This window comes from Bidens hawaiensis, unplaced genomic scaffold (assembly GCF_021521415.1).
Source record: "Bidens hawaiensis isolate Kalapana, Puna unplaced genomic scaffold, B.hawaiensis_p1.1 tig00053414_1, whole genome shotgun sequence".
NCBI classification, from domain to species: domain Eukaryota; kingdom Viridiplantae; phylum Streptophyta; class Magnoliopsida; order Asterales; family Asteraceae; genus Bidens; species Bidens hawaiensis.
In genome coordinates this window covers 1-13,755 of record NW_027499634.1, presented here as the reverse complement: position 1 = coordinate 13,755, position 13,755 = coordinate 1, and the positions used below count along the sequence as shown (strand labels likewise).

Below are 13,755 nucleotides of genomic sequence, written 5' to 3'. Positions count from 1 at the left end.
CAGTCTCATAAACAATAAAAATTAAAAAATATTAGGCGTTAAAAAAAATAAATTGTTCATACTAAATTTAATTAGTCCATTTATTCAAATGTGTATGCATGAATGTTTCATAATTTGGAGGGATATTGGATTTTAATTATTTAAATTTTGGTATATTGGCTCATATTAATGTCAATTTAAGAAATTTCTTATATTAATCCCAACTTTCACTCTATTAGCCTTAACTGAGCCTTTTTTAACATGAACTGACCCGGTTAGTTTTAAGGCAAAATACGTCATTTCTTCAAGTTGAGGGAGGCAAATGAAAAATGTAATTTAACTTAAAAACTCACCACTACGGCCGCCGCCACCCCACCATAACCACTGCCGCCACCATGGACACCAACGCTGCCACCACCGCGATCACCGCCGCCACCACCGCAACCTCAGCTGCCACCACCACCACCGCGACCTGATCCTACGCCAGGTCGCAATGGTGGTGATGGTAGCGGTCTTGTTAGTGATGGTCGCGACGACGGTGGTGGTGGAAGTGGTGGTGGTGGCGATGGACGTGATGGTGAATTTTTAAGTTAAATTACATTTTTCATTTGTCTCCCTCAACTTGGAAAATTAACATATTTTGCTTTAAAACTGACCGAGTTTTTAAGAAAAGGCTCAGTTAAAACCAGTAGAGTGAAAGTTGGGATTAATCTTAGAGATTTTTTAACTTGAAATTAATATTAGCTAGTTGGCTAAAGTTTAAATTATTAAAATCTATTATTCCAAATTGGGATTAGACCCGGTGGCTTTCATATTTGACATATATATCGCAATCTCTTAACAACCATACATGCAATATATATGGTAGTTAGCGGCCATTATTAAAACCTGTCGTCCTTCGGCTTTATAAATACAACATCGACCACTCATCAATCATCGCAAAATTTAATTCATAATTTATTTTCAGTTTCACACTAATGAAGTTCTTTCGTCTCCATGTTTGTACACTTCTTTCTGTAAGTACGTCTATTGATATACATACATATATACACGTACATGATAGTATATGATCATGTAAACTCTGAACCTTCAATATGTGTTTGGAGCACAAATGGATATAGAAAGTGTTAGATTCCTATTGGTTTACACATTTGGATGAATCAGTATATATTTTCATAATTAATAAAAAAGTTACTGAAATTAGTTTTTGTAACAGTTTAATAATTTATTTGACAAAATGACAAAAGACGTCCTTTATGTTTGCACGATTTTTCAATTGACGTCCTTTGTCAAACTTAATGACAGAAAACATCATTTATGTTCAAAAAATGTTACACGGTTCGTCCTTATCACTAACGAGAGTTAGTTTTTCTCGTTAAATTCAATCATGTGAGAGCAATTTAGTCTTTTTACCCCCTCAAGGGTTATTTGTGTAATTGACTTATTAATATTTTAGGATTTAAATAAATAAAAGTATATTTTTCATTTTATCCATATCTTCTTCCCCAAACACAGTTAAGACCATAACCAAACACCAGCCACCACCACCACTCATCATCATCATCATCATCATCATCATCATCATCATCTCAGATCCGACCCTTTTCAAAACCAAACCCGATGACGGAAGGTAGATCCGATGACAGCGGCGACATGGGTTTCCGGCGCCGGCGGTTTGAAGGTAGATCTGATGACGGAATCGAGCGGCGAGAAAAACGGCCATGGCGAGGTGTAATTATCGGAACCCAGTTGCAAAACCAAACCCTTTTCAACTTTATACTTCTTCTTCAAAGTATCGATTCGGTTCTTGCACTTTACATCAGTCCGGCGAGCTTTCTTGACGTGACGGGCGTTGACGGCGTCAACGACTTCCTGCCAGTGTTGTTGACGAAGACTGCCGGTGTTGAGTTTGAGGATCTTATCTCCCCAAGACTCGATTAAGGTGAAGGTGGCAGCGTCCGACCAGTAGTCGTCTCTGACCGGCGGTGGTTTGTGTTTGTGTTTGGGTTTGGTTTCAGATTGGTGGCTGGTGGTGCAATACAGAGGAGTACGACTCAGCAATAAATAATTGAAGTTTCCACAATTATTGATTTGTTTATTATTTTTTTAATTGAAAGACAAATATTTGTTTATTAATCGATAGGATCTGAGATGATGATGATGGGTGGTGGTTGGTGTTTGGTTATGGTGTATGATTATTTGGGGAAGAAGATGATGGTGAAAAAGAAAAAATATTTTTATTTATTTAAAGCCCAAAATATTAAGTCTATTACACAAATAACCCCTGAGGGGGGTAAAAAGACTAAATTGCCCTCACATGAGGTGCACATGACTGGATTTAACGAGAAAAACTAACCCTCGTTAGTGAAAAGGACAAACCTTGCAACGCTTTTTGATTATAAAGGATGTTTTCTGTCATTAAGTTTGTTAAAAGACGTCAATTGAAAAACTGTGCAAACATATAGAACGTCTTTTGCCATTTTGTCTAATTTATTTGGTTATCAGGTAGCATTTGTAGGAAGTCATGCAGTGACTCCGGAAGTTTATTGGAAGTCTGTGCTACCAAACAGTCCTATGCCAAAATCAATCCAAGATCTTCTGTACAAAGAATTGAATGACGACAAGGGCACAGCAGTGGGTGTCGGAAAAGGTGGTGTTAGTGTTCACTCTGGAAAACCAGGGAAGATGACGAATGTTGGTGTTGGAAGAGGTGGTGTAGAGGTGCATACCGGCCATAAGGGGAAGCCGGTTTACGTTGGTGCGCACCCATTCATTTATTACGACGCTCTATCCATGGATCAACTCAAGGATAATCCAAATGTAGCAATGTAACTTGCATCAAGGCAGAGAATTTAAACTACATTTTACAAAAACCAACCACAAATCGACATTTTTACCACGAAAAATAGCTGACTCGATACCCTTTTCATCAAAAAAACTTCCCCAAATCTACAACTAGTTATCGGTTAAACCCGACTCGGTGGAAGCCAAAATCATGAAGCAGACACTTAACGAATGCGAGAATAAAGGCATCGAAGGTGAAGAAAAGTGTTGTGCGACTTCATTAGAATCCATGGTCGATTTTAGCACTACCGAACTAGGTAAAAATGTGAAAGCGATTTCAATAGAGGTAAACACTAAAGAAAGTACCCCGTTACAAAAGTACAAAATCGAAGTCGCTAAAAAGCTTGCTGCAAATAAAGCAGTGGTTTGCCATAAACAAAACTACGCATACGCAGTCTTTTATTGCCATAAAAGTGAAAGTACTGAAACATATGTGGTTTCATTGGTGGGTACCGATGGTACGAAAGTGAAGGCAGTCGCGGTTTGCCACGCCGACACGGCAAAATGGAGTCCGAAACATTGGGCGTTTCAAGTGCTTAAAGTAAAACCAGGAACTGTTCCGATTTGCCACTTGTTACCCGAGGATAATGTTGTTTGGGTTCCATACTAATAAACTTCAACAGCAGGGAAAACACATAATAGGCGTGTGAGTATGTTTGTATTTCAAGAATTTATATGTCTAGTGGTGGTTAGCGACACTGTTTATGTTGTTGCTAGCTCTATTTATCAGTATTTGTAGGGTAAAGAAATAAGTGTTGTCATCTTATTATTTAGTAACTTTTATCTATGTTTAATGTTTTCAGTAAGAAATTTGCTAACGCCACTTTAATAGAATCAATGCCATCAGCTTAGAGCATTAAACAACTAAACAATTAGCATTGGTATTTTTTATGAAAACCATAAACAAAAAACAATAAAAAGACGCTAAATTAATTTTTAACTTATAACTTATTTTGAAAAGTTTAAAAGGTGTTTGAGATTACTTATTATGTTAGTAGAAAATTTTCGTTATTATGGCTTATGGATAAGTCATAAAAAGACAAAAATAATGAATCCCAAACACCCCCTTAATATCTTAACTTCGAAACACATTTTTGCTAAGGTAAAGCACAAGGGGTCGTCCCCCGAATTCCATGGTTCCCCAACCAAGTTTACACCAAAAACACGGGAGAAAGAGGGGATTCCTTAGATGAAGTGAAAAAAATTGTAATATCTCGAAATTTTCAGGTCAATTTTATCAACTTATGAAAGATGAAGGGCCAAAAAGAGAAAATTGAATATGGCTGACCAACGTGATACGCGGCAGGCTAAGAACAAGCCCATCACGATACGCAATGGACCCTCACAATACCCGAGAAACGGGTGGTGCCGCGCTACTTGATGGGCCCTCAGTGAAACGTGTCGAACCATGTGGCACGATGATACAGGCCACGTGTCGTCACGTGGCAGAAGCTGATATTGGGCGGCGTCGCGTATCGCGATGACGAGCCCAAGGACCCATCGCGATACGCGTTGAAACACCCATATTTTTAAATACTTTCACACTCTCAGATTACATCCAAAAAAATTTACTCGTTGTGACATCTTATTTTATTAAAGTATTTATTTTACTAGAAAATATATTCATTTAATAAACTTTATTATACAAACTTTTTATACTCGAGTAGGGTTAATTTGCCAGCCCAACCACATCCACAAAGCTTCAACCTTTTAAGAAAGTTTTTCCTAAAGACATTTTAAAAATATGTTTTTGTTAGATTTTGTTAACTAAGCACACCTCTTTATTTCAAAAATACTTTTTTTTTCTTATTTAAAACTAGGTTATAAACCCATGTATTACACAGATCTGAAAATTAAATTTCATTCATTTTCTTATTATATGATTCTGGTTCTTCAAGTTGTAATAATCATGTACAAAAAACTCATCAAAACTCTTAAAAAGTCACAAGAGCTGAAAAATGTAACAAAGTTGCTTCTAAATATATTGTTGTGTTAGTTTCAACATATCTTTCTATTGAACTAACAGTTGCAAGAGTTTCTATCGATAAAAAGAAATTACCAAATGATTCAAATTGAGGTAATGATATTTAACCATCCATAACAAAAAAAAAATAATAAACTTGTGTGCTTTACTTCATATTTTTTCTTCTAGTTCATTTCTTAAGTTATAAAATTAGAAGCAAAAGCAACTACATATTTATTAATATCGGCAAAGATAATGTAATACTAATAAAGTTATAGGCATTTTATCACAATTTTTTTTTTATTTCAAACATGTATCTTATTAAACTTTTAATTTTAAATGATATTGACATATTTTACTCAACTCCAAAAACATATAAGAAACTAAACAATTATAGAGTTTTATATTGGTGTGTAAATGTAAAAAAAAGTGTAAAGAAAACATATTCGGAACCAAAAGTAACATTTTTCTTAAAATAACCAGTTTTGACCCTAACTTCTACCGACCAAACCGATTCTTATGCGTTGCGCCTACTGACACAACCTGTCCGTTTTGCCAGGTACAAGAGAACACAAGTAGAAAATTTGACCCATTTACTTAAATGGTCGAATACAAGTTGAACTTGTCCGAAATGTTCCAAGTCATACTAAAAGTTGGCATGTTTCAAGTGAAACTTGTTATGACTCATTACGTAAATCAGAGTAAAAAAATTGTTGCAAAGAATTTATTCACAACAAATAAGTATCTCACTGAAAACCAAACCATTATTCCTCCCATATATCAAACAATTTTGAGACTCATATATAAAAGATAGAACACAAACAAATCATAATAATAAACAACCAACTTAAAAGAAACAGGTTAGTATTTCGAACACCCTACTCATGATCTTACTCCTTACAATGATTTTGTATAAACTCAGTTTGCGGCACCCATAATTACAACCATTTTCCTATCATTTATAATAGTCAGGTATACTTTATGGCCTTAAATAATAAGATTTCTTTTTAAAAAAATGAGTGTTGTGTCTATAACAGACAACACAATGTCATTATCACCAGGATACTCTTCCAAAAATTTATGAATTTTGTTTCATAAACATAAATGGATATAATGAATAAAACAAAACTCACCATGACACCACTGTATTTTAAGGATCAAAACAACCCATTTTCTATATCAATTTGACCCGGAACTCTAGTTGAGGCAAGTTTGTGACAATGAGTAAGCACAATGAATATCACTATCAGTTAACATATGACAAAAAAATGCACATAACTATTGGATCTGATAGAAAGAGTACTGATATGCACCATCATGAATCTACTATTCTCCTTGAGTGCTGAATTATGTCACTTTAGCAAAAGTTATCAATACATATAAAAAGTTTATTATATTGAATTAATAGTAAAAATAATCAAATGAGACGAATCATGGCCTTGAATCGGTCACTAATAAACTAAAAACATACAACACAAATTTACACACACTAAAATGAGTTTCAAGAGTTCTACATGCGTTCTTTTATTACAATTTTATTTACTACTATAAAATTATAGATAAATCATTAACATGGAACTTTTAAAATATTTATTAATTGTTTTAGTTAGATAGTTATGACTTTCAAAGTTGAACAATAATGATGTCATCTGGCAAAAAATGGGACAATTAGGTGCCATGTGGCACAAGAATGGTTTTTGTATCCACGCTTATTCAAGTAAATCTCGAGGACGAGATTCAAAATAAGGATGGGAGACTATAACTATCATCGTCCTCATTCTCACAATTATCACCATCATCGTCATCATCATCAGTCTCATCCTTATCGTCACCATCACTATCACCTCCACCACCACCTTGAGCCACAAGTTGTTGTTGAATGGTAGGAACCAAAGCAGATGTAACAGGAGCACTGACTTGCTCACCCGTGGTAGGTATAACAAGTGGGGAACTTGTTGAACTGACCTGCCCAGTTGTGATGTCATTAGTAACTATAAGTTCGGTGCTCACAATGGTTTCAACAACCTTAGGAGGCTCATCGCCACTCACCTTCACACCAAAACCTCCTTCACCAGCATTTTTCCTGATCTCACCGTTGTAAAGGAAACCATGAAGTTTTCCTTGAGCTCTGACCCTTTCTGTGTCAGTGACTAGATTGGCAAGAGTTATTCGTCGTTTATTGCTCTGCTCAGTCCTTGGCTCGTTTACACGCATGAAGCCATGGTCTCCATCAAGTGAGTCCTTAGATTGTTCACGTCTTCGTCAGTCAATCACATTACCTCCATAACAGCAAGGTAGCGATTGACTAAGGACTCATTCACTTGGTTTTGATTGTTGTTGAAGTCATGCTTATCTTCAATCTCCCCTTCTAGCTGCTCACTCATGTTCCGCAGCCTTATACTTTCACCCATTAATCTGTCCACGTCCCAAGGGGAACTTGACCCACTTTCCAACAACCCAACTCTAGAGCCCAGACGCTCAAAGTCTAACCAAACACGATCAAGTGTAGAATCCAATTCCCTCCTAAAGTTATTGTAAAGTTTGAGGAGGAGGGAAGATTACACTCCAACCTAGAAATTCTTGATTCAAGCCTTTCTAACTCGTCATGTTGGTCAGCGTTTCCCAAAGAGTTTTGATTAATAAACTCTTGTTGACTGTTGGCTCGCTGTAAAGTCTCGATCCATTCCCTCTGGCTCATAATCAATGCATGATCCAGATCTCTAATTCTTGTAGTTCAGCCACTCGATTAGCCAGAGTGTCGCGTTGTCTTGTTATTTCTTCATTGATGACTTGTTGATCTTTGACAAACTTTATCAACAAGAGCTCCCGATTGGCTCTGTTCTCGTTCTCTTACTCCAGTGCTCTAATTTTATCAAAGATTGGATCTTGATACACCGGTGACTTCTTTGACTTGCCACTAGAAATGGGGGGTGGCAACTATGGTTGGGCTCTAAAGGGTTGAGGGAGGTGTTGTTGATATGGTTGATTGGGGTGTGGTTGGAATGGGAATGGTTAAGGTTAGTTTTGGGAAGGATGTTGTTATGGCTAGGGGTAGGCTAATTGGTTCAGTTGTGGTGGTTTGAGATTGGATGGATGTTGTAAAGGTAGAGGTCCGTAAGGTTGTTCCTCTAATAGGTAAAGTGAATTGATATGTGGGTGAGGTAACGGGTAAGGTAGTCCTAGGTGGTGACAAGGTTTGGGTGGTTAATTGAAGGTTTTCTAGGATTGAGGGTAAAGGTTCGTCTAGTCTGGTTGGTGTGGTTTCTGGAGATGTAATGGGTTCGTCTCTAAGTGATGGGGTCTTTGTTTTGGGTTTGGATTTGGTTTGTTGGTATTTGGAAGGAGATTTTGATTTAGTCTTGGATTGGGTTTTTGGTGAGGTTGAGGTTTGGGCTTTGGTAAACTTGATTTTTTTTAGCTTTAAGGGCTTCTATGGTTTTGGCTAAAGTGGTGGGTGGTCCTATGTGTGGGTCAGCTATGGTGGTGGTTTATGGAGTGGTGATTTGGGTGGCCAAGGGTATGGTAACTAGGGATTCACTAATCATAGCCATGGTAGAAGGAAAACGTACCTTGAGAGTAGACAGTTTAGCAGACGGAGACTTCTTGAAATCTTTCGTATTCATTGAGCGTTTCAATGGACGCTCTAGATTATCCTCCTCTTCATCAGTAGCAGCAACAGCAACAGGCTTCTTGGAAAATTCTCCAGCTTTCCTTTTACCTTTGTCATGCTTGCGCTTTGACCGATGGTCAACCACTACTTCAGTTTTCTGTTCATTCTTGGTTGTCTCAGGCTCATCAACAGGTTCATCAATAGGCTCATCCTGTTCTTCTTCATAATCTCCACCTTCATCATGACCATCATTATCATCATGACCATTATCACCACTATCTCCTTCCTCCTCAACCTCGGTTTCATCACTGTCAGTCTCAGTCTCCGGGAACTGACCAATGTTTACTCCATGCTCAGTACCTTTATACTTGTACAAACTCCTCCCAGTAGCCTCAAGAATAGCCTTTAATGCAGATTGCCGAACCATCTTCACATGATGAGGCTCGGATGGTTTAACAACGTTTCCTTCATCATCAACTTCATCCATGTATAATGGCTTAGGAGTGTTGGGAAGCAAGTCATCCAAAATCAACTAAACAAATCTTGGATACATCATCTGTATGTTCTTGGAAAGCACATTAAGTTGCATGTACTAGAAGAACAACTTTGAGTAGTTGTACTTCCTGTTTTGTGTCAAGCATAGCATAACCCCACCCATTCGGCATTCAACTTATCGAATCCTCCTTTCTGTGATGATAAGTAGTTGGCCACAATGTGAAATAGAAGCTTCCAGTAAATGGGAGGATGATTGTTTTTACAAGTGCTCTATTTCACATCATACCCAATTTCCTCAAGATACCCCTTATATATTCTTTTGAGAATGTAGTAAACGGGTCAGCAGCATCATCCTTTATCTTCAATGCACTATGGATTACATCCTTATTCACAATAATATTCTGTTCATCCACCTTTGAGGTAATCTCTGTACCCTTCTTAACAGTCTTAGCTTTGGTCCAAAACTGCTCAATCCAAGAGCTAAGAACTTCAGGATCAGCGGTTATTGCATAAGATAATTGGCAATCTCATAGTCCCTTGATCATTGATATAAACACCTTGTATATCCTCTTCTTTGGGATCTCTAAGGGACATGAGTTGTTATGATTCTACAAGACACAAAAGAAACTTAATTGTTGATAATTGAGTATTAAATGTAATCTAATCTAATTTAAACAAGAAACAAAAGACAAGAAAGAAAAAAAAGCTTTACAAAACTTAGAAAAACTTGTTTGAAGTTAAGTTATGAAAACTGTCTAAGTGTTGAGTGATCAAATTGAATGATGTGAGGTTTCAACATAGTTAGTTTTAACAACTAATCGAATCAGTTAAGTATGAAATGATTAAAAGTTTGCAAGTAAAAACTAGTCTAATCGAGTTTTAATGTAATCAAATCTAGTTATAAGTTAATCTAATCGAAAATGCATTCAATTAGGATAATTTATAGTTTAGATTAGATTAAAGTTCAATTAGTTTAATTTTACAAGTCTCATGTGATTTAATTGAATGCAGGTTTTAATCTAATAGAATGATATAATCGAATCGAATGATCATTCAATTAGATTAGATATTCTATCCGATTCGATTATAACTCTTATTCGATTAGAATTTCATTGTCAGTTTTTCAGTCTCATGATTCTTTCTAATCGAATGGTGATTTGATTACTTATCACTTAACATCTCATGTGAATCCTTCTTTCTAATCGAATGACATTCAATTACATTCTGATTGAATGGTCATTCGATCACTTGACATATTTTCAACCCTTCATTTCTAATCGAATGAATCATTCAATTACATCTCCTTGAACCAGTTTTCATCCAACACTTTCCTAATCGAATCTTCATTCGATTACAACCTCCATGGTTATCAAAACATCAAACACTTGAACTCTTTATACTTTTATGGGTTCATACCCACCCGCTATGAGTTTCCATGTATTCATAACCCCATATTCAACCCACTTTCTTGGTCAATTTACCTCAAAAGGTCCGAAAGACCTTGAGAACATAAAATCTATACAAAACCTAATATAAAATCAATTAAATCAAAAAATACAGTCCTAAAGATATCACTAAGCATATTATAAGATCAAATCATCCAACGAACAACAAAACAAGATCCTATTGGATCTGAACAGTTCCGTCAGAACAAGAACAAGAACAAGAACAAGATGAAAAATCATGTAAATATTATACCACAGAAGGAGAACTCATCTTGTGTGATGATTTAAGTGTGATTATGAGAGCAGATTCGTCGTTTGTTATGTTTGGATCTAGGGTTTTTGAAGACGGGAGTGGAAGACGGTGGAAGAGAGGAAAGGTAGAGAGAAAAAGTTAAGTGGATAAGATTGTGTTTTGAAAAGTGAATGATATTTTGGTTTGAACCTATTTATAGGGTCAGCCTATCTCGCGATAGGGTCATAACAACTCGAGTTACAAACGATTTTACACTCTCAACCCCCAAACTCTAAAAATATTTACAAATTTAAACCCGCAAAATATTTATCCACCAAATCCAAACGCTTTAAATATCTACAGATACATTTTTATCGGGTCAATACTTAACAATCTTTGCAATAAGGATCTTGTTTTAAAAACATTAACCTTTTGAAAGACACATTAATTAAAAATTAAAACGAGTAAAAAAAACTAAAATAAAATTAAAATTAGAAATAAAATTAAAATTAAAATTAAAGTTAATACACACTTAAAATGGTTTTAAGATGTAAAAAAAACAAAAGAAAAACTGAAAGTAAAATTAAAATAAAATTAAAGTAAAAATGAAATTAATATTATATTAATTTTAAAGACAAATAATTTACATATTACATGAAATGCATATTATTGGTGAGAAAGATCTCGACATGGAATCGCATTGTCTATAACGTCCTAGATCACACTTCTATTGATGTAATTATGCCAAGATCCCAAGGTCGATTTTAGATATATTTTTTCCACTTTAAACTTAACAAGTATTTTGATGTCAATGTGATACGTTAAGGTATGAATTAGGCACTGTACTTATGTGGTCCCCTGTTAATCCGACAACTAGCAAACTCCATCATACCTTAGGCATAAATTGTGTTCATCAGTATCGCCCCGAATTGACTCCTATCCCACTCCTACCCCCCTAATGACTGATCAAAAAATTTTGAGTTTATTTTGAACATTTTGCAAATTTTATTTCAAACAATTTAAAGATTGAACCATGGACTTACTAGCCATACGGACTTACAAGCCTTCATATAAAGTGTTTAGGACTTGTTTGCCCCACGTTACATGGTTCTAATATACCCCTTTTTTGTTTGATAATTTAACAACATTTTTACTGTTGATTTTATAAATACTTTTATGCATTTTGCAGTTTTTCTGCTTTATTATTTTGATTTTCAATAATTATTATTTAAAGCAAGAATATTTTTTAGTGTGATCAATCACTAGCGGGCTCATGTATGACTGATTAATAACATTTTTGGAGTTTTTTTTACCAAAATGGGTGATCGAGGAAAACTATTTACCAATATAGGAGATTTTGAAAGTATTTACCAAAATAGGTTTTTTTTCTTTTCTTATTTACCAAGACCCAATTTTAATCAGTTGTATATGTACGTATATTTATATATGAATCTTATCTACTATATTTTAATTACTTTTAGCAAGCCTAACTATCAACATCTACAGCTCCATTTCCGTCACTACCTGGCTTCCGGTCGGCCGCCATCATCATCGTGCATCACTTCCATCGTCGTCACTCGTGAGATGGTGATGGTTCAGGTCGTCGCAAAGTCGGAGAGAGAAGGAGAGAGAGAGAGAGAGAGAGAGAGAGAATGGAGATGGTGTAGGTCGATTTACAGGTTTTCGATATCGTTTTTCAGGCGTTTTTGGCCTGTGATGGGTTTTGCGTTTTCCGGCTAACAAATAGGGCGGCATCGGTTTGGTTGTTGTGAAGCTCGCCTCCAAATAGAGATGGACAGAGGGTTTGGTGGTAGAGGTAGAAGATCTTGTCTTCATCTTCAATTCCGTTCTTGCCATCGGAAACGGTGGCCGACGAGTGGCTGACTTTAACCGGACATGTTGGCCGATATGAGGCTATGGTTGGAGATGGTGGGGTAGAAAGAATGAAAACGGGAAAATGATTATATTTTTTATTTTTATAATTAAAATCTAATACATAAATAAATAAATTACCTATTTTGGACTTTCAAAATCACGTATATTGGTAAATAGTTTTTCTCCATCACCCATTTTAGCAAAAAACTCAACATTTTTGCCTTCATTGATTTGACTTATATTAGAGTTGGCAACTGTTTCATAATAGTGTAACCACTAGCATAGACGGGAATTTAAGTTTATATCATTTTGACACTTACTCATTTGTTAAGCCTATCTATATATCAAGCAATGATCTATTTGGCTTTTAATCTACTCTTTTCATGTGCTAGGATCGGCAAAGATGATTTCTTATCATTTTCCGAAAGTTGGATCAATTTCTCAGAATTTAAAAATACAATTAACCGACTCCCTCTAAGCTGTAGGTCCCTCTAAACGAGAGAATAACTTTTAGAAGATTTTTTTGTTTTCTTAACAAAATTATAAAATATAATAATAATAAAATATAAAATAGCTTTGGTAAGTCGAGTGCTTTGTTTTTCTTAATTAAAATGAAAATCTTTTTGGTGAGTTAAACTTAACTCATTTTCTCCATCTAAAATTGTGGCATATTTGAAAAAATATTATAATTTTATATACAAAAAGATAAAGAAATTTTTTTTAACAAACTAGATCATGCCCAAAGACTTAACAAGATATAAAAATCGGGCACGATTAAAGGCTTTTGTAAACAGGTCAGCAGAGTTGTAATCAGTGTGGACCCGTTCAATGGTGACAAGTTTTCAATTATAACAAACACGAATGAAATGCATTGTGGATGTCAATGTGTTTTGTCTTTGAGTGTTGGACAGGGTTTTTAACAATACGTACTGCTGCCTCATTATCACACTTAATGTGGGTGTTAAAGAATTTCAAATCGTAATCCAGCAACTGATGCTAGATCCATATCACTTGTGAACAGTAAGCAGAGGCGACAATGTAGTCTACATTAGCGGTGGAGGCGGACACGGTGACTTGCTTCTCGCATTGTCAAGAGATCAACCTATCACCCAGGAACTGACATCCACCCGATGTTGACTTTCGATCAAGACTGCATTCCCCATAATCACTAATGGTCTGATTTGTTATGAAACTTTCCTTCTGAGTATACATCATTCGCTATACCATTCGTTATAACGAATGGTTCCATTCGTTATCTCATCAGGACGGACGAACGAATAACGAATGAGTAGACTATTCGCTACGTCTTTTA

General features: G+C 35.7%; 1 pseudogene across 1 annotated transcript; it reads left to right on the top strand.

Annotated features, from left to right (window-relative positions):
* Positions 1–896: 896 nt before the first annotated feature.
* LOC143600128 (BURP domain protein RD22-like) lies at positions 897–3,563 on the top strand (annotated as a pseudogene). The gene is made up of 2 exons (XR_013147418.1): positions 897–995; positions 2,485–3,563. The product of XR_013147418.1 is annotated as a BURP domain protein RD22-like (transcript).
* Positions 3,564–13,755: the final 10,192 nt, after the last annotated feature.